The sequence below is a fragment of the Dromaius novaehollandiae genome, chromosome 5, assembly GCF_036370855.1.
Source record: "Dromaius novaehollandiae isolate bDroNov1 chromosome 5, bDroNov1.hap1, whole genome shotgun sequence".
In the NCBI taxonomy this organism is placed as follows: domain Eukaryota; kingdom Metazoa; phylum Chordata; class Aves; order Casuariiformes; family Dromaiidae; genus Dromaius; species Dromaius novaehollandiae.
The window spans coordinates 60,736,009-60,759,130 of NC_088102.1; the positions used below are offsets into that span (position 1 = coordinate 60,736,009).

The 23,122-nt window shown below is 38.1% G+C and overlaps 1 long non-coding RNA gene across 2 annotated transcripts in view; it reads right to left on the minus strand.

Annotated features, from left to right (window-relative positions):
• LOC112985687 (uncharacterized) overlaps nucleotides 1-23,122 on the minus strand; it is a 207,284-nt gene that overhangs the window by 137,143 nt on the left and 47,019 nt on the right. The window contains exon 1 of one of the 2 annotated variants that reach the window (XR_010389483.1): nucleotides 16,249-16,417. The exons of the other annotated variant lie outside the window; for it this stretch is intronic. This is a non-coding gene — a long non-coding RNA (uncharacterized LOC112985687). Of the gene's footprint in view, nucleotides 1-16,248; nucleotides 16,418-23,122 lie in introns of those variants that run through there. 2 annotated transcript variants of the gene reach the window in all.

The window sequence follows — 23,122 nt, forward strand, 5'->3', positions numbered from 1 at the left end:
AGATTTCAGAGCAATTACCTTAAAAGCATTTATGCTAAAGAAAGTGCTATTGATTGTTGCTTATCAGCTTTCAGCACATGTACAATACAACAAAAGGAGAATTAAATTTAGATGCCTAATTACAAGGGATGCACTGCATTATCAAAAAACAATTCAACAGCTCATTCTGACAGCAGATATTGTGGATAACTGGGCATTTAGCAGCCTAGGTTCAAACTGGATGCCTGTGAGTACAGGTATCTAAGTATTTTCAGACAATTGAGATAAGTCTTTTACATCTCATACAAAGTATAACACAATATGATACCACTAAAAGCTAAAAACTAGGACTTCAACACATAACAATGTCTAACAGAAGCATAATGAAATAGGCCATGTTACTTCAAACTGAATCATATTCCAAATCTTGAATTCTAAGATTATAGACTTTTTATAAAAGGTAAACTCTTCAAATAAAAAAAAATTCTGCCAAAACGAAAAAGCAAATAGAATAGTCATTAAAATTGTAAATGAATATTTCCTCTGGGCATCTATTACTGAAATTTGGAAGGAGATGAAAAAACATTTGTATTTCAAGTGTGGTGCATCTGAAGCCACGTTCAAGTCTTAATCCACTGCATTAAAATTTACTACTCCCACCAAGTTTACAGGCAGGTTTCAAAAAGCTACAGAAAAAAAGGTCTTAAAAATTTTAAACAATTTAACAAAAAACATTAACAAATGCCAGGATTAATTAAAGAAGCACACAACACTTATCTATCAAATCATCCTGAAAAAAGTAGACAAAGGCTTGGAACACATGCTCAGAACGATGCCAACACATCTGTCATGGAAAGCCTGCCATTGCAAAGGACAGGGAAATATGCATAACAGTCTGAGTAAATTAATCCCTCCAGTAAATACCACTTAGAGACAGAAATCTTACACGACTTAGTAAGACAGAGGACATAAGGAGCAGGCAGCAACGGGCTGATACAATAGCAGCACCTCTTGTGTTTGAGAAGAGATCCTATTCTAAAATCTTGTAAATTTTACTTGATTACAACACCTGCATTACCACACCTGAAGGTATTTATCAGTGCAGACAAACTGCAGAAAGAAAACACTGATACAAACATAATTGGAAGAAATCAGACATGGTAAGAAATTTAAAGAGGCACACTGAGAAGGCCCTTCCTCAGTATGATTTCTGCTCAGTTTTGAGATACAAGCATTTATTTGTGCATTTATTCTGAACCAACTGACACTCAGCTGAATTCACCTACTTTCCATCCTGCCACCCTCATTTGAGATAGGAAGTCATGCAGAAGAAGCCAGCAAATTTTCTACTTGAAATGTGAATGAACTTAGCTTCCACTGAGATTTTAATTCAGGGTGGCCACCTATCTACCATGGATTTAAGAAAAAAAAAAAAAAATATATATATATATATATATATATATCATTGATGGACTGTCATCTTGTTCAATCCGATTTGACACTAGACTACCACCACCATTTTACTTTGTGCTACTGTAAATGAGACTCTGGTTCATAGACTTTAGGGGCTACCAGTTTTCATGTTTATTGTCATTAAACCAACTTCTTTTGCAGCAGCTGGCTCCTGATCTGTAGCACTTTTGTAGTTGATTAGTTTGATATCTGCTAGTTACAACTTTGAAACTGATCCATGAAGCCAGCAGGTGAGCACTTGGCAGATTTACACTCGCTGCTGTTGCAAGCAACAACCAGCAACAAGAAGCAAGGAAAAGAGTTACTACCCTTTCAAAAACATGTATACTAGTTCCACAAAAATAAACAAAAATGTGTTTTTCCTCTATTAGCAATATTGATCAATTGAAACAAAAACTGAGCACAGCTATTAAAATTAACAGTCTATATATTGCTCAGTTTTTATTACAACGTGGCTCCATATGATGTGAGGTTCTATGTCAGTTGGTTCCTATGGATACCACATCATAACATAATGGCATTGTACACTACTATTTGGAGTCACTTGATTCATAAATATAAGATCAGGACTGAGAAAGAGAGTGGTAAGTGGGAAGATCAGATGCATCAGTCCAAAAAGAACATATTTTACATCTAACCACCTCCCAAGGCATTTTGCATGCTTCCAGTTGTACTCTGTGTGTGTGTTTGAAGCTAGCTCACTGCTAATGATGTATGGGAAAATTGTTTAGTATAATAGCAGTTTAAATATATTGTTTACATTAGGCACAAACCTCCTGCAAACACTCCCACAGTAACTTGCTTCTTGCAACTGAAGATCAATTTTCTGATACACCACCTAAGCCTCTCTCTTTTATCAAGGTATATTGCATAACATTCCACTTGCTTCCACAACTGATCTTTCTGTGGTAGTAAACAAGCTTTACTGCAATCAGGTGGTATAGGGTTGATAAAAAGATAGCCAAACAGAGATTGGAGATTACAAGAAAGTAATCACATTCTGGTACTCTCTTACTGTTCCTGCCTATGAAAACATGGAGAAATTTCTCTACATACTTCATGAGAATTGTCCTATATATTAAAAAACCTGCATCAGTTAGAAAATGAGTTGCCTGTTTCGAGTCGGTCATGGTATCTCAACATCAAAGTAGAAGAGAAATCTCTGAAGCAATGGCAAAATGCATTCACCAGAATCTTGGAAATCTAAGTAGAAGTGATAAAGATTTCCTTGACTTCCCCCCCGCCTTAATGTTGCATTTAAATAGATTAAAAAAAAAAACCCTAACATTTACTGAGACAGGAAATGGAGTGGGTCAATGTCTTTATTCCTATATGTTATTGTTTCTTATCCCTTGAATATTCTGTATCTATTTACAGTGAGCCTACATTATTATTCTAAGAGCTGACTGCGTATCATACAGCTATGACTTCGCAGTAAATATAAAGAAGCCAGCCCCCAATCTTGTCATTCACTTACAGTTAAAGAGTTTATTTCCCCTTTCGCATCAAAATTTCTTATTAGAGGCATCTTTTTTTTAATCTTGCCCAACAAAAAAGCAGGAAATTAAAACTGAGCATTTTCAAGATGTCAGATTTCTCCTATTCTGCAGGCAGTAAGTCCATACTTTGCACTTTATTAATAGTATTCTTCACATAGGTTCATCAAGGATAAAACAGAAGACGACATGAAGATTGATTGGACTGGGAGGAAAAATGAAGAACTAGCATCATTGAGCCTACAGAAAAAAAAAAAGTTTAAAGAATACATGGTAACAATCTTCAAATATTCAAAAGACTGCTGCAAAAAGGAATTGTTTTCCAGATATACAGTGGATATGACAAATGCTAATGAGATAAAATTTCTAAAAAGGAAGATTTAGATTGGACATCAGGAAAAAATTTCTATTAGTAAGACTAACAAATCACTGCTATATATTTCCTGCAGCAACTGTGTATTATCAGTCTCTTAGAACAGACATCAAACTTCTGCATGCAATGACACTAATCCAGACGAATTAAGTCACTGCTTCTGAGCTTTTCTACATCAGTGTTTCTGTAAGGTAATTTACAAACTATTTTTGACAAAGTGGACATGACATCTTCCATCAAAATGGAGTTCAGATTTCAGATGTTTATGTTTATTTACTATTCACCCTCCCTCTCCTACTCATTTGCTTTCATGTGTAGAAATTAATGTGTAAACTTGGGTTTAAAAAAATTGCAATTGTTGTGCTTGAAGTTTTATGGACAGCCAGTGGCAGAGAAATAATAGAGTAAATGACCTTTTGATTTCTTCACAATTTTCCAGCTGGCTATAATTGCAGGCTGTTTGCAAATTCATACACAAGAAAGAGTCCCACATTCATCTGCTAAGTTATTCTCTGTAATTCATTTAGTATAAACATAAAAACAATTTTAAAATCAAAAAAAAATTTTTAAATATGTAGGTGAAGAAAAGTTATTAAATAAATACCTATACATCCTGATAAACTAGATTCTAAAGCTGGACACTTGGATTTATTCTATTTCATAGTGGGCCTTTGTGGACAACAGCACTGCTGATAGACAAAGTGATAATGTCTCTTTTAAAAAAATAAAAATGTAAGTAGTAGCTGCTGTCCCCATTACTATCAATCCTTTTAAATCTGTTAGACCAAATTACATCAGAGAAGGTACTGTGGTATCAGACAGCAAATGCTAACCTTTGACTTAAGGTCCATCTCATGATCTAGGTCTCTGACCTGCACAGAAGTCCGGCTATCACTGTGCACCTCTGGTCATGAGTAGAAAGGCCCAGTGGACAATGATCAGTGGACATACTTGTTCTCTGATGGGCTTCAGATTTGAAATGCAAACTTTGATAATAGGGTTTTAAGTACCTTCTTGAGCTCAACACAGAAAAAACATAACACTAGAAGCAGATAAGTTTTACAGTGTAATTCAGTTTTATGCATCAATCATATACTCTATTTTAATGGGATTTCCTTAATCACTCTCCCTGTAGGAATACGGAGGCACTGACAATGTGAAGAACATCTAAAATGTATAATCTTCCTGTGCAGTAGAAGCCTTTGACAAATGACATTTCTAGTTTCTTTTTCTTAGGCTGGCAATCACTCATCTTTCAGTTATCTTATGTCTGAATGAATAAGGAAAGGACTCTGGTTTAAAATTAACTGACATGCAAGATTCATGGCGTATTTTTTTTAAAACCTCCAGTAACAATCGAGGTATTCTGCTGGCTATACTTCAGTGCTAATGTGTAATTAACTTCAGGTGCTTCTTTGATCTTGCTGATATATTTTTTCCCTTTTTCTTATCAGGAGTCTCCATGCAGTCTGTAATTATGCTTCTAAGTCTGACAGTGACTTTGAATAAGTGGATACATTAATATACGCTTTGGGAAAATATCTGTTGAGACAAAGTAAGCTCTTACAACCTAGCTGGAGTATCATCTGAAGCACTGCTGATTAATAAAGTATTATATAAGCTCGTAATAGCTTTGCCATAAAAATAAAACACTGATTTTCAATTTTAAGGTAACAGATGACAGCAGCAGTAAAGCTAGTACCTTCCCAACAATACACACATCAAAGCATTCAGAGCATTAATATCACAACACTACAAAATGCAGGTGTCATGTTTTCTATCTGCCTAAGCTCTTCTTCTAAACAAAAAGCAATTTTAAACTCTTGCTGAATAATGAAATATTGAACCAAAAGATTTTAAAAGTGTTAAAAGATATTATAATAATACAGTAATATCCTCCTTGCTCCCGGACTAACCTACCTGAAACAACAAACAAATACATAAAGCAAGTGAGCAGAGCAGCATAACTCATTTCCTCAGCTAAAGGAATGATCTGTAATCTCTGAAGACAAACTCTAATCTCATATTTTCAACACATAAGTAAGATATGTGCCAGCAACAAGGTAACTGACACCCTCATATCAGGCACTTCCTATCTAAGAAACATTAAACTGCAACAGAAGTGCTGGGGCAGTTCTTCTGAAAACAAATCAGTCTACAGTCACAGACTGGACTGGTATGGCTTCTCTACTTAGGAAACTGATGTTTCACTGATACATTGCTCCTAGTGTAATTCCAACTACGGCAACAACTGCATTTGCATAAAATGTGCTTTATACCATCCAACATTTCCTTCCCCTGGCAGAGTAAATTGGACTGCTATAGAGCACATTTATGATGTTATAAATGCATTAATTCTCGGTGTGAATAAGTATGTGAGCTCAGAAGTGTCCATTTGGTCAGTGCAGAAAAAAATGGAGAGGTTAATATTATCATAACTATATTATAGTTAAATTGGTACAATCTTCTAGTGCATAAAAGACTTAAGATAACTAAAATGCCAAACACATTTTATGATACCGTATCACAAACCTATGTTTTAAAACTTATTGCTAAACATATTAGTAGCAAGAGTACATGTTAATCCTGACATACTGTATGATGCCTTTTTCCAGGTAACATGACCTCTCCTTTAGGACCATGCTCTTTCAAATCAGCAATTGTGACAACACTCGAAAAAAACTGCAGGAATCAACTCTCTGGGCCCCAATGAAAGGGTAACATCAAGGTATATATGCCACTTTTATGTTAACATCAAGCAATAATAGTACCCTGCTCTGTCCTACCTCTCCTACCTGCTTCAGAGACACACTGCAGAGACAGGGACTGCACAGCATGAGCTGTCAAGCTCCTTTCTAAAAGGCAAAAACAGAAGACATCTAATGCAATCATACTAGGTCCTTTCAGCTTCTGCCTCCTTCACAGCAAAAATGGGAGGCAACTAAACCAAAAAGCAAGGAAGAAGTCAGAGGAAAATAGTTCAAGTTTCACTGCTTAGTTATGATCTGGACTACCTCCATTTACTGTGCCCTCCAAAAATAATCACTGAAACATGGACAGGAAGTACTGCTATATTAAAATGAAACACTAATAAGCCTACCTTGTAAAAGAGCAATTATTTTTGTGGAAACAAGAACATACTAAAAAAGTGAGACGGATGAAAAAGACCATAGAACTTACAGATTTTGCAGAACGTGCAAAATTCATAAGCTGAAGCCAAAAATGATGGGCAACAAAACATGAAGCCACATCTTCCTTTTTCTTAATTTTTTCTTTCTGCACAGTTGAGATAAAACCAGACAAAGTAGCACAGAAATTTTGTAACATTAAAGAAACAGAAGTCTTCCCATCATACATCATGAGATAAAAGGCACGCTGTGCTCATTTTACTGCAGATCCGTTCATTATTCTATCTGGCAACAACCTGGATTTTATTAATTAAAAATCCCTATTACAGCCTCATACCACAGAGCACCTCTTGGAACTCAGCCAAGTGCAAATGGAGTCTTTTGGAGAATTTTTTTTCTGTGCTGACAATACAGCTGTCCAGTCCCATAAAATCTATGTGGGCTATTATATTTTTCTATGCAAGAGCCAGAATTTTGTTGTGCATCTTTCAGCTAGAAGGTTGAGTGGTATCCATAAAGGATTTTGCCAAAGGTATTTTGGGAATGAGGAATTTGGGGGGGGGGGGGGTTCTATTAAAAAAATGCATTAGTCACTTTCTAAAGAACCCAATGCTCTCAAAAATGTCCTTTTTTCTCCATTCAAAAAGTATTTCAAGCCTTCTTGAATTATCAAGGCTGGCATTTCAACATTACCATAAACAACTTGTAGCAAGTGTTGAGAAAATCCAGTTAATAACTTATTTACACTCTCTTCTTGCTATTGGTTCTTGTCTTAGACATTTTAAGATCTTTATGACTGTATAGTAAGGACTCATCTATGTTTATTTTCTCATAATTACGACATCCTTTTTCAAAAGGCAAGTGATACCTAATAATGACTAACATGTTCATCCAGAAAGAGACGATAATTCAGAGTGTCTGAAACTCTTCTCAAAGACCTATCAGCTAAGATATACCTTTGCAGATGCAGGCCTTTTAATGAGAGCTTCAAACATTTGTATGAAACATCTAGACAACAACATACAGGAAAGTGTGAGTACCATTACCATAGCGCACAGATTATGTATTGATCACAAAGCTAAAACTAAGTAAGCTTACTTCTGGTCCCTTTTTTTCTGTTCTGGACTTCTCCTTTTGGGTTGGAAGTCATCTCCCAGAAGTTATACTTAATTCTATTATCCCTCAGTTCAGCTCTTTTATTTTTTGCACAGCAAATTTTGTCTGTGGCTGTTGCACTACAGCAAGTTGTTTTATATTCTGTTCTAGAAATACACTGTGATCTTGTGATAAACAAGCATCATGCCGGTATAATTTTTGTTTTGTTTTGTTTTTACCATTCAGTTGTGTAGAAAAACATCTACCTAAATGGATTTCCTCTGTAAGACAGCATAGATGGTCAACATCCTAGGAGACATGCTTAGAGCTCTGAGCAGGGCAATGTAGCCAGCCCTTCTATACAATGATCATTAATGGTAGCTGAACTAGCTAGTTTTAAATCATCTTAAATGTTTCTAGGCTATTGAGTAACTTCTGTACAGCCATTGTATGAAAGCTTTGCCTGGGACTGTTGTCCATGTCTCTAATACAGTTCACCATTGACATTATGTCAGATAAGTGTTAGTACTTAAGATCCAGTGCCGAAAAAGCTGTATCCTGACATCTTTTTTTTTTTAAACATATTTAAAAAAAACAAACACATTTTCTTTCAGAATGTTCCTTCTGCAGCTGCCCAGGGGAAGGGAAAACAGGATTTCATTCATTACTGAACCTGTTACCAGTGACTATATTTCCCATTCAAGTAACTTTGCCCTACTCCAAAACCTAGAAGGACACTACTGTGAAGACAGATGGGTTTTTTACTCAGGTGCATGGCTGGAAGCTGAGAGACAAAGGTCATAACTTGATATATAGAAAAAAAAATTATCACTTTGAGGATAGTCAAACACAGGAACACATTGCCCAGGTGGCTTGTGGAATCTCTGAGGTTTTCAAGACCTGACTGGATAAAGCCCTGAGGAACCTGCTCTGAATTCATTATTTACCCTGCTTTGAGTAGTTAGCAACTGGACTACAACTAGATGACCTTCTGACGTCCCTTCCACTGAGAACTCTTCCATGACTCTATGATTGGGACAGTCTGAACTCAAGTACTGTCTTTTTGTATTTATTCAACAGAAAACCACAGCACCTTTGGTGGTCTAGAGATACAATCTTACTTTGTAATACTGAAGGTTTTAGATCCTAATCCAAACATAATTGTGCAAGAAGCTGCAAGACACTATGGGACCCTCTCTTTAGAAGGTGCAACAAATTAGAAATCAGGCTCAAATTTATATTAGAGAGTGTTTAATCACTGGAACAAGCTGCAAAAGTCAGCAATAAAATCACTCTCCGCCATCTATGACATACATCTCCTATACAGTTACATGAGCAGAAATCAAGCGCTGAATTCAGTCCACAGGGTAACTGAATCCACAGGGCTACATTCTGTGGTCCAGAGCAGAAATGAAGTCAGAACAGACAACCTAGTCATTTCTTCCAATAATCTGCAAGTTTACACTACAAACAATCTACAGGGTTGAAGTACAGGAGATACAGCCTCTGTCTTACAGAGGGAAATACCCTGCCAGACACTTGAGATGCTTCAAACTATTTTAACAACTTTTATTTTCATGGGGTTAAAGTAAACATATACAAACATGGGGACCATTAGTCCAAGAATCCCACAGAATTCCAACTCGAGGTATAAGGGGCAGGGGGGAGAAGCAGGGCATGTTTCGGCTTAATAAACATAATAAAAATCCAGTGAAGAAAGATGTAACAAACAATAACTGAAAACTGAGACAAACTCAAATCAGAAATCAGCCTCAAACTTGTAATAGTGAGTGTGACTCCCACACTTTCTGAGTTTATTAAGTATTCAATCTTAAGTATTTCTTTTATAGTTTCTTTTTCATAGGATTCATCAGTTATTTGCTTTGAAAAGTATACAGTCACTGTGAATATACAGTACATCAGCTAGTTATTCACAGCCATGCTGTTATTTTGCAGTACAAAGTTTTACTGCATGGTAAGAATCCTCACATTAATCATGAGTTGAAATCAAGGACTTAAGTAGTTATCAGAGAGTACTAGCACACTGGAAATTCTTACTGCAGTTTATTCATGTGCTCATAACCTAATGAGTATTTTGGAAACAATTAAATTAAATTAAAGCCAATTTCTTCTTGAAAGTAGGTATAGTTCTGAATGAATGAACACCTTATCATAATGAATCTTTGCCTTCTTTGATGAAAGAGGTGTAAAAACAACAGATCAGCCAGTCAGTGACAAAAGACAATGCATGTTCTTTGCATGTACTGTGCTAGTAAAACATGTAAACGCTGCATAGAGATCTCTTTTTCTGTTTCTGCAGCTAAATGCTTCTGAATAGACCAAAAACCTTTAAGCAAATTTTAAAGCACCATAAAGAGAAATACGGAATGAATGCTAGTGACTATGTCCCTCAATACAGACACGCATAAGTTCATATAAACAGATATCTGATCAGCACATGTAGATATAGCCACCTAGGTTAACAATGTCAGAAGCCAAGAATCTTTAAAGACATAGGAACATATACTTAAACCTGGCCTTTTATTCAGGCAAACAAAGTTATTTGTTAACAATAAACATTAAGGTGACTTGAGAATCAGGAGGAAAACAAAGAGAATGACTTCAAGTAGGACTTCTTGTATGTGGTCAAATCAAAACAGTTTTCAAAGCACGTTAAAGAAAGATCAACCCAAAAAACAGACCTGCATAAAGGGACTGACTACTAGCCTCTTAATAAAAGTCCCCATAAAAAAAATATAGTCTTCTTTCTCCAAAAGGGGGACCAATGCTGAAGAGGAAATAATCCTGAGACAACAAAGCCTGGGTGAGACCCAGGCTAGCTCTGTGGGCTCTCCATGAAACCCATGGCAAAATACCTTCCGAGTTCAATGGGGACTCCATCCCAGCTTCACTTAAATCCATGCCTTTGCCTCAAGTCCACATCATTGTGCATCACATTGGGCTACAACTTAAATGCACTTGCAAGCTGAAGCCAGACCAAAACCTGCAGCCGGATTTGTGTTTAGACTGCCTTACCACAAACATACTCCTGCCCAGTCCTCGAAGCCACACTTCTGGCCCCAGAGCTTCTAGCTGGAGCTATGGCACTGGTGTTAACCTGTGAGAAACTGCTTCCCCCATTCTGATATACTAACAAAATAGAAGATCTGCAGAATGTCAGAACCCACTCTCAGTTTAAAAGATGGAGGAAGGGAAGTAACACATGAATGCATTTAACTGTATGTTTGTTTTTATTACAGTAGACAGTGAACTGCAATAGGCTGTACATATAAACTTTACAGTTCCCGTCACTCGGCAGAACCATATGAAATACAATTCATTCTACAACTATGTGGGTAACATTTAAATCCTCTGCACTCCTAAGAAGAGTAACGGGCTAGAGAAACAAACAATACAAAATGAAATGGTACCAAATGTACATATTTCTTTGCAAAGGCGAGAGAACAGCACAACCCTCCAGCATCCCCAAAGTTGATCATCTACCTCTTTCCCAACATCCATAAAATCCTATTTAGCAAAAAGTCATGCTCCATCCAAGAAGTAGTAAATACAATTTCTTCTGCAGCTTCTCATCATCTTTGAGTGAGCAGGCCAGAAGGGACCACTATCGCTAAAGAGGAAGACCTTGTCTATAGAGAGATCATTTCCTTGCACAGCTACAGCAAAATACAATGCTGCTATTTTTGTTTTGCTCTAATGCTGAAGATAAAGCTGAAATAGTTCCCATAAATAAAAATACATGCAAACCACATCTCAAATTTGAGATTAAAATAAAATATTTTTTCCAGAATAAAAACCTCTATTTTCCACTAACTCCATGGGGGATGATGATAAAGCAGTTACAGAAAAGTTAATTAGTGCTCTTTATCTTTACAAAAAATGTCCACCTCTTTCTACTGCAAACACACCTCTAGAAACAGCTCAGGTTCACACCATCTCTTCTCTTCAGGGCCTGTTCTGCTCCAGACCAGTCTATTTGCTCTCATCTGGAGCCTGAATCCCAGCAAGGCAGCTTACAACAGACAACCAGAACTCTACTGTGTCAGTCCACAAAGATACTAACATAACTCCACAGATATAACTGAACTGCATTTCTGTGTTTCATATACGTAATGCTAGGATCGTTAATTACAGTAAGACAGCAAGTAACCTATCTACTACTTGCACGCAATTATAGCCACACTGTATGTTCCAACAGAGGAATGTGGGCCAAGTAATAGTCCTTGCTAGAGAGAGCTCTAAATAAGAATTTGTGCTTACAAAATTTGGCCTTTCCAAAAAAAAGGGGGGGGGGGTGCAGATTTTAGGGGTGGGGGAGTATAGAGCATGATTTTAAAACTGCAAGCCTGACTGCAGAAGGCAGTCCACAGTACTTAGCAGTGTGACCTGCTGGCCCTGAGCGCTTGGTGAACAAATTCTGCCATCAACTCTGGGGACTCTTACAATCATCTTTATAAGCTGAAGCAATGAAGTGTTCTGAAGATGCCAATTTTCAACAAATGTATTCTGAACCACAGCCTAGTTCCAGCTTCCAGTAATTGGGGGTAGAGGGGAGGCAGCTGAAGACAGGAGGCAGCACACTGCAATTCTTCCAGCAATGATTTATTAACAGGAAATTGTACACACCTATGCCTGGAGTGCACGCAGTAATTATACAGACTCACTGCATCTCGCAGAGCACTGCCTGGTTAAGCAAGGTAAGCCCCACTTAGCCACCTGTGTCCCACTTTAACACACTTATGCAGCATATTTAAACCTATAAATTTCTAACGCTGATTGTTCCTGCAGTAAATTCCCCAGTACCCTTACTATTAAGCCTTACCTTATATGCCTGGTTTGGCAGTATAATACCTCCCAGAGAAAACACCAGGCTTGCCCTTGGGAACGGCAGCAGAGGGCAGCCCTCACCCCTCCAGCGGGGCGGTCGGAGACGGCGGCGAGAGGGGAGGTCCGTTGGGCCCCGCCCTGCCCCGCCCCAACGGTCGCGGCCTCTAGAACGTTCCAGGCTGGTCTCGAGGGGGCGCAGCGGCGCCTGCAGGGCCCCCGTCAGCGGCCGCCTGATGATAAAGAGTTTAAGCAGCCAGTGCTATTTTGTTTGATGTTAGTAATCGCCTCATGAATTACACTGTTTTATTCAGTATAACAGCTGGGAAGTCTGCCTTGGCAAGGCAATTAAATCTGTGTCTTGGAGTAGCTCTTTGCAAAAAGAAAAAAAAAATCTATTGATTCTACAGTTTTGGCTTTGTTGAGAAACCAGTTTTATGTGGGAGGATATTTGGACTTTGAGCTCTGTCTGCTGCCCGCTTCCAACCATAGCCTGCCGGGTATAAACAGGTGGAAATGTTTCCTGACCCCAAGAACTGCTTCCCTTCACCACAGTCTACCAAGGACTGCCAGCTGCGGGCTTGCATGCGTACACTCCCACAAATGCACCTGGGCCGGCTGACCGGCACCTTGCGCTGGCTGCCCCCCACACCTGCGCGCTGAGCAGCGGTGTGCTGGCTCCCTCGCCTGCCTCAGTCAGAACAAACCAGGCAGGGTCAAACGCACCAAATAGGTCTTTACCAATCAGTTTAACACCCCAAACTGAAGCTTCTATTCAGCCATATGCAGAGGCTGGCCTAGAAATTAATATTAAGATGTCTTATTTCAATTCTAGAGTGTTTTACTCTAATATTTTCAATCTGATTTTTTTCTGAACTTTTCTTTCAGCAAAAAGTTTTGATGCTTGGACTTTTTTCTTAGGTCACGCTGAAAGCAAATGTTGAAATAGCATTTCCCTTAAGACATACTCTGTTTTTCAGACCTCTCTAGTCATTATTTTAATCATGACTCTTCACAAAATATTAAATGGCCTGGCTGAGCATCAGACTGGGAATTGTTTAAGTACGCTCTGTTTCTCCATTTCTCAAAAATCCATATACAGGGTTGCTTAAAGGTATTTGCTTTTATATGCAGCCGGCATTTCTTTCTGCTCCCAGAGCAATTTTGCTTTATACCTGAACTAGCACTTTAGGAAGAAGAAAATGGAAATATTTATTTTTTACCTTTAGAATTAGGGGGTTTTAGCTTTGAAATGTTATCAGTTTTCTGTTTATAAACAGGAAATGGTACTTGGTTCTTTAAGACCTACTTTCATTTTACTGTGAATACCTTCTGTTGCTCTCAACTTTGGCTTCGCTATGGAAAGGTCCCTGAAATGATTTCATAATCGAATGCTTTACAGCTCAAGTTCAACAAAATATTTAGGCTCCTACTCCTTCTGATATCAATGCTAAGTTATGGCCAACACAGACACTCAGAGCCAAAATACTTTAATAAACCTGGCCCCGATTCAGCAAAGCACTCAGGGATATATACTTTTGGCTCACTAAGGACAAGAAGAATCAAGTATAGGCTTAAAGTACTGTAGGTATGGATATACAAAACCGCTCATAGCACGTAGCTAAGTACATTTTCCTGTAAGTTACACCGGTTCATTTGACTTTCTTATCCAAGATAGTCATTCTCAGGAATCTGAAAGCGCAGCTGGACCTTTTATCTACATAATTTATATAGTTTGAGTACTTGTAGTTTTGTCATGCGAACAGACTAATAAAAACGGTGTCTTAATATATCCATGAATGTAATATCTGTAAAGAAATGCCACTTACAGTATAAGAAAAAAACTGCTAAAAACTTTCTTCTGTCTCAGTTACTCTAGATCAAAGCTATACAGTGAAAACCTGTTAAAAGAGAACCAGATAAAGAATAAACCTGTTAGGCAAATGAAACTAGCCAAGAGTGAAATGGTAAAATATTGAAAGAACTGTTACAAAATACATCCCTAAAACTCTCAGCTAAATGAATACATATTCTAATGCTGTCTGATTAAGTGTGCTGTCTCTCATTTCTCTTCTACTACACAGTATGTATAATAAAATTCTTTTCAGGAATAAATCTCTTTGCCAGAGTATTAACTCTTCATTGGCATATGCATCTCAATACTCCTTCCTTATTGTATAAAGGGAGTTTGTTTTTTTCACAGTTTGGAGCTGAAACCTGGTCCTTTATTTACCCCATATGATAGAAGCATTTTTCCCATCATTCTTCTACTGGCCCTTAATCTTGATCCCAAAGAAGAATGTACCAGTGATAGTAGACAGCAGCGTTCTTTATCAGTCTGCCATCTTCCCGGCCAGTGACTTTCCAAGCTTGGAAACTTACTTACGTTCTCTAGGGGAAAGTCTGCTGCCCAAGAAAACCTATTAGAAATGCCCTTTTTTCCCCACAGTGAGTCTGATCAGGAATATCCTTTCAGAAGTCACATCTGATCATTATAACAATATCATTATTACCCCTCCATAAAATAGCCTGGTTCCTTATGGGATGTGAACAGGTATGATTTACTAGCTCATGACCTAGGCCACAGTCTTTCTTCACAGTTAGACCTTAAATTTGAGGAAGGAAGGAAGGAATGTGATCCTCACATGCAATTGCTTTTAATAAATGAGCACATTAAAGAAGAGTGTGTATTTGAAGCAGGTTTACAATTCAATACAACACTATACAAAGCTAAGTTATATCATATCCTAGTTTCTCTGTACATTATACCTGCTGTGCATATGCTGTTTTTCTGTGAGTCTTTGTATGATCTGTTCTCTGAAATATGCACACAAACTGCTTTCATTGCCTTTTATGGTTCTGCTTCCAGCAGAACTCCGTATTGCCTGTAATCAGTACACAAACAGTTACAAATGAGATTTCCTAACTCCACAAGATAAATGACTGTGATGCATAGACAGGGTAGTACTGAAAGATCTGAACCCCCTAATACCATATACCCCTAGTTAAACTGGCTTAGTATGAATGCCTACTTCCTCAAATCAGTCAAGATTAAAGACAGAGCTGGATTATTAAAGTTTTAGTTACATATTGTTGGGATACCGTCTTTACTCATCAGTACATAAAAATCCTGTACACAAATTCATATATTTACTATACTGCATTAGTGTACAAAAAATCTCCAAGATTTCTTTTCTGACTTAATTTTCAGATTTCTCATTACCACTCCTCTAATTTAATTCAGACACACTTGTTTATTAAGCCAGACTGAATGAAAACATTGCATGCATGCCTATACATGCACATAGACACACACACACTCGTACACAAACACAGCTGCAGTTGAAAACTAGTTGTCTTCCTCTTTCTCCTCAAACATGAGCTATTTAGCAGAAAGCAGAACCTTGCCCTCTCCAAATGGAAGAGAGAAAACTATTAGTTCTCCTGCTTCACCGTTCTACCTCATCTTCCGAACACAAAGTCACATTCAGCTTCATTCAATTTACTTTACTATTATTCAGCTCTCTTTTAATTTCAATTACAATTGTAGGTATTTTCACATGGATCTCAGGAAAATTAGGCCCGTAAAACAGAGCTCTCAAGACTTTTTCATGCATTCATATCTGCAAAAACAAGGTGTAATTAATGCACACAGGTATTTTGGAACAAATTAAATGAAAAACCTTAATCATTCATCCATCTGCTATTTGCAAATCACCCATATTATTCCATGTAAAGTTATTATTATTACTGTTATTCTCATGTTCCCTATATCACCGTAATAAACTGCCTCTACCAGGAAGTCTTTATCACATAATGTTTGCTGGCCCCAGCAGAAAAACTAAAATCTGATTCTTACCATCAGATTTCCTTGCTGCAGAAACACATTTCATTTCTATAGGATGGAGAGATGCTTGTTTTCAGGTCAAGCAATCAGCTCTGCTTCTGAAAAATCATCTCTTCCACCTTATAGCAACTTCCTTTGCAGTGGGCCATCCCCACTGGGTGCTCTCATTATCATATACCCATACTGTACTTAGTATAAATATTGCCAACCACAGACCTAGTTTTCCAGTAACTTCTTAGGTATGCCACGTTAGCTAATCTGTCATAAAATATTTATTCCCCTACAGGGATTAAAAGAATGACATGCTGCTGTTGTGAAAGTATGAACACGAAAAGTAGTGATTTCCCTGACAGGCCTGGATGGCTTTTGTGAATTCAGCAACATTAACGTACAGGAAGCAGAGCCTCTGCTTTAACTAGAACACGTCAGTTTATCATGCTAAAAATATCCATGACTATAGTCAGCAAACATAAGTATCTTATCCCCCTGCCTCTGATCTTAAAGCCAAGCAAAGGGCTCATCATGTTCCACTGAACTTTATTTGGGGAAAGACTGGACCAAAGTTGAATAAGCATAAAATTACTCAAAAACACTTCCGAGTCTCTGTACTTCATATTTCTTCCACTCCCATTAGTAAATCCCAATTGTCTGTGTCAGCTCTGTAAGTATATTTTAATCTAGACAATTCACTGAACACCATGGTATTTCCATTTCTTATGCTATTGATAAAGATAGTAAAAGAATTCACGTATACCATGCACATTCTTCCTCTGGCAGACTCTTGCTATTAGGGAAAGTAAGACCTTTTTATGATATGGGTGTATGTCCTACTAGCTATTTTCACATTTTAGCTGTCAGAATAAGTAAACCAGATACTTTTGGAGAAGGAATTAGAGGTCCATTTGCTAAGCTGAAGGCACTTAACATTCCTGTTATATCATATCTTATTAGAGCAACCAGTAAAAGATAGCAGTTGTTGGATACTGTTATTATGAAGCTTCTGCTGTTAAAAATATTTCAAGTTACTTTTTTCTCTCAAAAGATTTTGGAATTACTAAGATTCTGTCAGAATAATTAAATAGCTTCTGAGTAAGCAAATGTTTTCTTTTCCATTCCCGTCACCACTGAACCTGATAGAAGGTTATGTGACATGGGAGGCTGACATCATATATAATCACGGCTCTTGATTTGGTAAGCAAATAGGGCAATCAGGATGATCAATCAGTTAATCAATCCAGCCCTTACCACAACATCCACTGTTTGAATAATTATTTACAAGACAAGAGTTCTGCTTCTACTGTTCCCATAGATCCTCAGTAAGGTATGGCGTAATTTGAATGTCTGCTGACTCTCTTCCCTCAATTACAAACACCTCACTGAGGATCCTGAAAGAGCTAGTATTTCTTACCTACTGGCAAGGCCAACCATTCATCCCCCCCAACTTTAGCCATTACCTGAAGCACCTGAGCTGAGGATGCAGCCCGCACTAGTCTCTCCTTCTATAAGGTGTGCCTGCAATGCAACAAGCACCAAAAATGCCAACAGAAAACAACTTTAAGCCTATTCTGCTGGGTAGTGCATGCTTACAGCTCTCATTGAAACCAAATGACTCCGATAAGGCAAACAAGGTATAATGTACCTGCTTCTTCCTAGACTTTGTCAAAATAATTATTTACTATTTTCATTTTACAGCTCTCATGATTAAGAGCTATCCTTGAATCTTTTTCCTTGCAGGCAGGGCAGGTGTGCAGAGTTTTGGGGGAATGCAGAGGTCTTCTCTGCACACACTGTTACTCTTGAAGGTAAAGGAAATGTTTCTGCCTCAGGATATCCATGCATAGCTCAGCCTGCTCTGTACTTCTGCTTAGTGTCCTCGCATGTCTCACTCCTACGCATTTCTGGACTCTTCTTGGTTTGACTGAGCCCCTTTTTGATCCTCTGTATAGACCACAGACAGCAGAGCTCATGCTGACTCTTGTAAATTAATAACATTAACAGATGAAGGGTGGAATCATATCAAAAGGTGTGCATGTACCTCACTTGGAAATCTCCTATGCCAAGAGACTCTTTGCTTACACAAATGGAGTCTGTTCCAGAGAAAGCCTGAGGCAAAGCCTGCTCAGACTGCTGGGGATACATGCCTCCGTATGTACCCACTGGCTTCCTTACTCATGAAGTCAGTTGAGAAATACTGACAGCTCAGTGTGCTGGGAACAGCCCATACACTTTTTGTCACCCTGCAGCCTCCGGTTACATTTCCAGCTTTAGCACCATTCTGCATTCCAGCTTCATTACTGGTGCAGCCACCTCAGTGGCTAATGGGCACATGCTGGACCACAGCATTTATTTCAAAATCCTTTCAAACATTACTCACTTTGAGACAAATAATCCTGCTCTAATCACTGAATAGCCAGGCTGTTTTTTGTATACATGTGGCCAGGCTAGGTGACTGGATTACCCAAGCTGTAGATGCTCAGCTGCTCTAAAGCTGTGTGATTGCATCTGGTCAATCTGTTTCTGCCAACCCCAGCATTTAATACATGTAAGTACAGTTTTAAGGGACACTCTAAAACACAGCTTCTGAAATTCAGTATTTTACCTTCCCAGAGTTCATTTAATAAAATTGTACCAGTTCAAATGCACTCTCTTTTCAAGCCAGATTCCTGCATAACTTACCTCTGCAACAGCACTAATATTTACTTTTTTGCATCTCAGTGAAAATGAGCAGAAGGCTCACTCATCTCAGTGAACAGAAGGGCTAAGAAAGCTGTTGTAACTAATAAAGCAAGTAACAATAGACGATAGTGTGGCACAATTTGTCTCCTTTGATAGAAGAACATATCAAGAGAGATTTAATTTTCGGGGTGGTGAACGCTTTGCTTTTTGTCCTAAGAGTTTTCTTACATTGCAAGAGATTTTTTACGTGATGAGACTGAATCTTTAGTCCAACTACAGGGTGTCAAACCACAAGGTGAAGGAAATGGAGAAATACATGATGACATTGCCAGTTCTTTTTGTGAAAGACCTGCAGCCTCTCATTGCAAACGAGACGTCAATACTGTAATTAGCAATTCAGTCAGCATTAATTGTGTGTATGTTACTTTACATCAATCACTGTCATTTCCATGTAGTCAGGATGTTTCACAGAACCTAATTTGTAAACAATATGCAAAAGTTTAACCCACTTTGAATTACAATTGTCAAACATCTAACATAACCTTCACTGAACACAGATGACTATGTGCAACTGTGTTTTGGTTCTTAAGTGGGAAAAGTGAATGTTTTAGCTATTTGTTGCTATAGGTAGACTTCTAAAATCCCAGTAGGACCTAAGGGAAAACAAACATGCATTAAAGGCCATCAGTCCACATCCAAAACCATCCTATACCACCTGATTTCTTCTCAGGAATAATGCAAAACTGAAAAAGCAGGGGTCAAAGGGGTTAAGGGTCAAAGGCAAAACTCATTCCAGTGATTCATTCATTATGAAACAATATCTATTCTTGATTCAAGATATTTTCAGGGAAGCAGAATCCCTGGCAATCCTTGGTAAATGGAGCCCAATTATTAAAAATATTTGACATTCTCTGATTCGCAACTTACTGGTTTTAAACATCAGAACTTACTTCATTTTCATCCGATAGACTTCAGGAAACCCTCCATAAGAAAATTTATGTTTCTCATATAATGATGACTACAACTACCCTTTCACCTTAAATTTGATAATTTAAGTAGATTGAGCTCCTGGAACTCTTCTTCCATACATTTTTTTCCCATTGCTTGAATTATTCCTCTGGCTCTTCTCACCGATGATCAACACCACTGTTAAATTGTGAGCATTAGTCTCCCACTCGGAGACCTCTAAAAACACCACATAAAACTTTGTCTTAATATTCTCAGGATGACATTAGAACCTTTGCTGCAAATTAATTTCTTTCTCTCCTACACTGTTACTAGTTCTGACTCAAAATTAACACTCATCTCTTGCTTGTGAGCCATTCAGATACTATGTTTAATTTGGGGAGTAGGTTCCTTAGATATGTTTCTTACTGTGAGATTCATAAAAGCTGAAACAGAACAATCATCAGAAAATTGTTCACATAGGTAAGAGAATGTCATGAAATGAAATGAATCACAAACTGTAACCCTCTCTTCAGACTATCTCCTCTGGAGAGCTCTTCCCAGACCACGGTCTGTAACTCTTCAGTGATGCTGCCAAAAATGCAAATTCCAAACCGGCTATGGGCTTTCCTGTCACTTACAAGCAAACTCAATTTAAAAAGCATATACACTGTAAAACTTAGGCAGTGTTCTGCACTGTTTTCAGGTCTACTACCTGCATATAAGTCAATCCTTTTAATAACTTGTTACTTTTATGACAGATAATATCTATGTATAAAAGCAGCTGGAAACAGAGGGACATCTTTTACTTTTTTTTAGTATGTAGTTTTATTTTTCAATACCTCATGTCCTTTCCTTACCTCCCATTTGGGACTCATAAGCCACCAGATCAGAAACATTGCTTAGAAATACTCAGAGTTCATTGGCCTCAAAGACAGAAGAATGAAGCTGATGCGCCTTCCTGGTCCTTTAAACCCTGGGACTCTTCATTTTTAGCAAGCATACATTTTCTTTTGAAAAGCAAACAGATGCGCACAGACTGAAGGCTGTACTACAGTTGCTTAAATTGTAAGGGATGTACAGTATTCATGACCGCCCTTGCCATGAAGGAGAGCACATGCACTAAGGATTTCAGGGCAGTTATTTATTCAGGCACCTATTTATTTAAAGATATGGAGAAAATAATGGAGCAAATGGCTGTGCTGAGGAACACAATCCAGAAGGCTAGCAAAGTTTTCAAGTTGTGGGGACTTATGGATGGCATTTATGGGAATTAATGAGATTTATTAGCATTAGTAAGGTACTGTTGTGTAATTTTTCCATTTGAGGTACTGTGGCAAAGCCAAAGAGCGCCAAGAAAACCCAAGCCAGTGTTGTACTACGTTCTGGAGCCCCTATTTAGGGAGATACTTAAGCATGTGCTTTAAAAAAAAAAAAAAAAAAAAAATCACTGCCTTTCGAAGCATTGATTGGTTCACAAAACAAATTCATTAAACTAATATTTTGCTGTTATGGCTCCTGCAAATGGCTGGCTTCAAAGAGCAATCCAGCAGTCGCCTCCCAGAGCTTAAAGCTGTTATCATCACTCCTTTTATTTTTTGCAAAGAGAGCTCTTTTTGCTCTGTTACACTCCGACTTGGATTCCTGGCATATACCCTGTTTCTCACTCTGGGTTCTTTCATTTAGAGCATGAATCTCCACTGAGGATTAGCCCTCTCAGGATTCAGATGCATTAGGAAACATCTTGCAGTGGCAGAGGATATCCTTGTCAGAAAAAAGCAGCATTTATTAACTGCTTAGAATACAATACCTTAAGGTATTGTATCCCTCAGTCAGAATGGACAAGCGAAAGGTACACCCATGCCGGTATCTGAAAGCATTAATTGTTTCCTTAAGAACAATTTGTGATTTCTTCTCTACATTTGCTTGAGAGTAGTTGGCTGCCAGCCAGCTCAGCTCTCCATTTCAGTCTGCCATTGCACGGTTTTCCCATGTTCTGTTTCCCTTAAGAGCAAATATCCAGTCAGTGTGTCTTTACTGTATCTCCATGGTAACACTGCTCATTCTGAGATACTCCTTGACAGTTCATTTGGATTTGCCTTTCTGACCAGCACCTCAATAGAGAAATTAATACCTACAGTTCTACTGAGACACAATACAAAAGTAAATGAGGAACAGCATCAGGTACATTTCACATAAAAAGTAATGCAGGGATTGACTGCTTCTTCTACAGCTATCATTCCCCCCTTCAAATAATTTCTATTTCTTTAAGAGTTTTAGATTAAAATTCTGCTCTTCTGAAATTAATGACACTTTAAAGGAGTCAAGACTTTACATAGATTCTCTCCCTCCATCCCCAGAGAATGGTTGGCCATGCATATGTTACTGAATTGAAAGTCTGGTACACACCTGTTTTGGGTTCTGGCACACTAGGATCCATCAGCAGAAATTTGATATCATCTCCATGCACCCACCTCCTCCTCCAAAATTAGAAAAGCAATTTTTGTGCTTGTGTGGGTTAGAGCACGTGTTATTCTAGAAGTGACAGAAATACTGTCTCCAAATTGCTCATCTCAGAAATGTGACTATCATACATTTTGAGTCACAGTTGTAAATTTATGTGGTCTGAGATATCCTGCTTCTTTTTAATGTATTTGATTTCTGCTTATCTTCAAACCATCTGGGATCTTATACTTCTGCTTTCAGAAATGCCCAAAACATATACAGAAATTCCTTCAAAAGCACAAGAGATCCCTGTACCTTACTGGCCACCTTTAAGGAAAGAAAGATTACATCCTCATGCAGGAGCCAGGAGACAGCACATGAATTAATTTACCTTCACTGTAACAGGAAAGTGCATTTTGGAGCGTGCACAGAACAGGTAGAGATACTCACTACTTAGCAGCAGGTAAAGATATGCATTCAAGCCCTGAATAAACTATCTTGCATAGGGGCAGCAGTGCAAATTGCAGTGCAATTTGCCTGGTGCAACAGGTACCCTAAGAGCTCCATGTCCAAGGTGGAAGATGCTGTGCTTCCACAGTCATGCGCTCCAGGGCAGATTCAGCAGGACAGCTGCCCCAGGGATCAGTAAATTAGGATTCTCTCACTCAGCAAAATTCCACTGGATCATTGCTAGCTCAATCCCAAACCAATGTAATGAGAACATCGCTGCTTCAAGCTTTAAGTGGTTGCTTTCACCATGAATGGAATATGAGAATCCAGTGGGACAAATTCTTCCCTGAGTTCAAATGAAATTCCATGA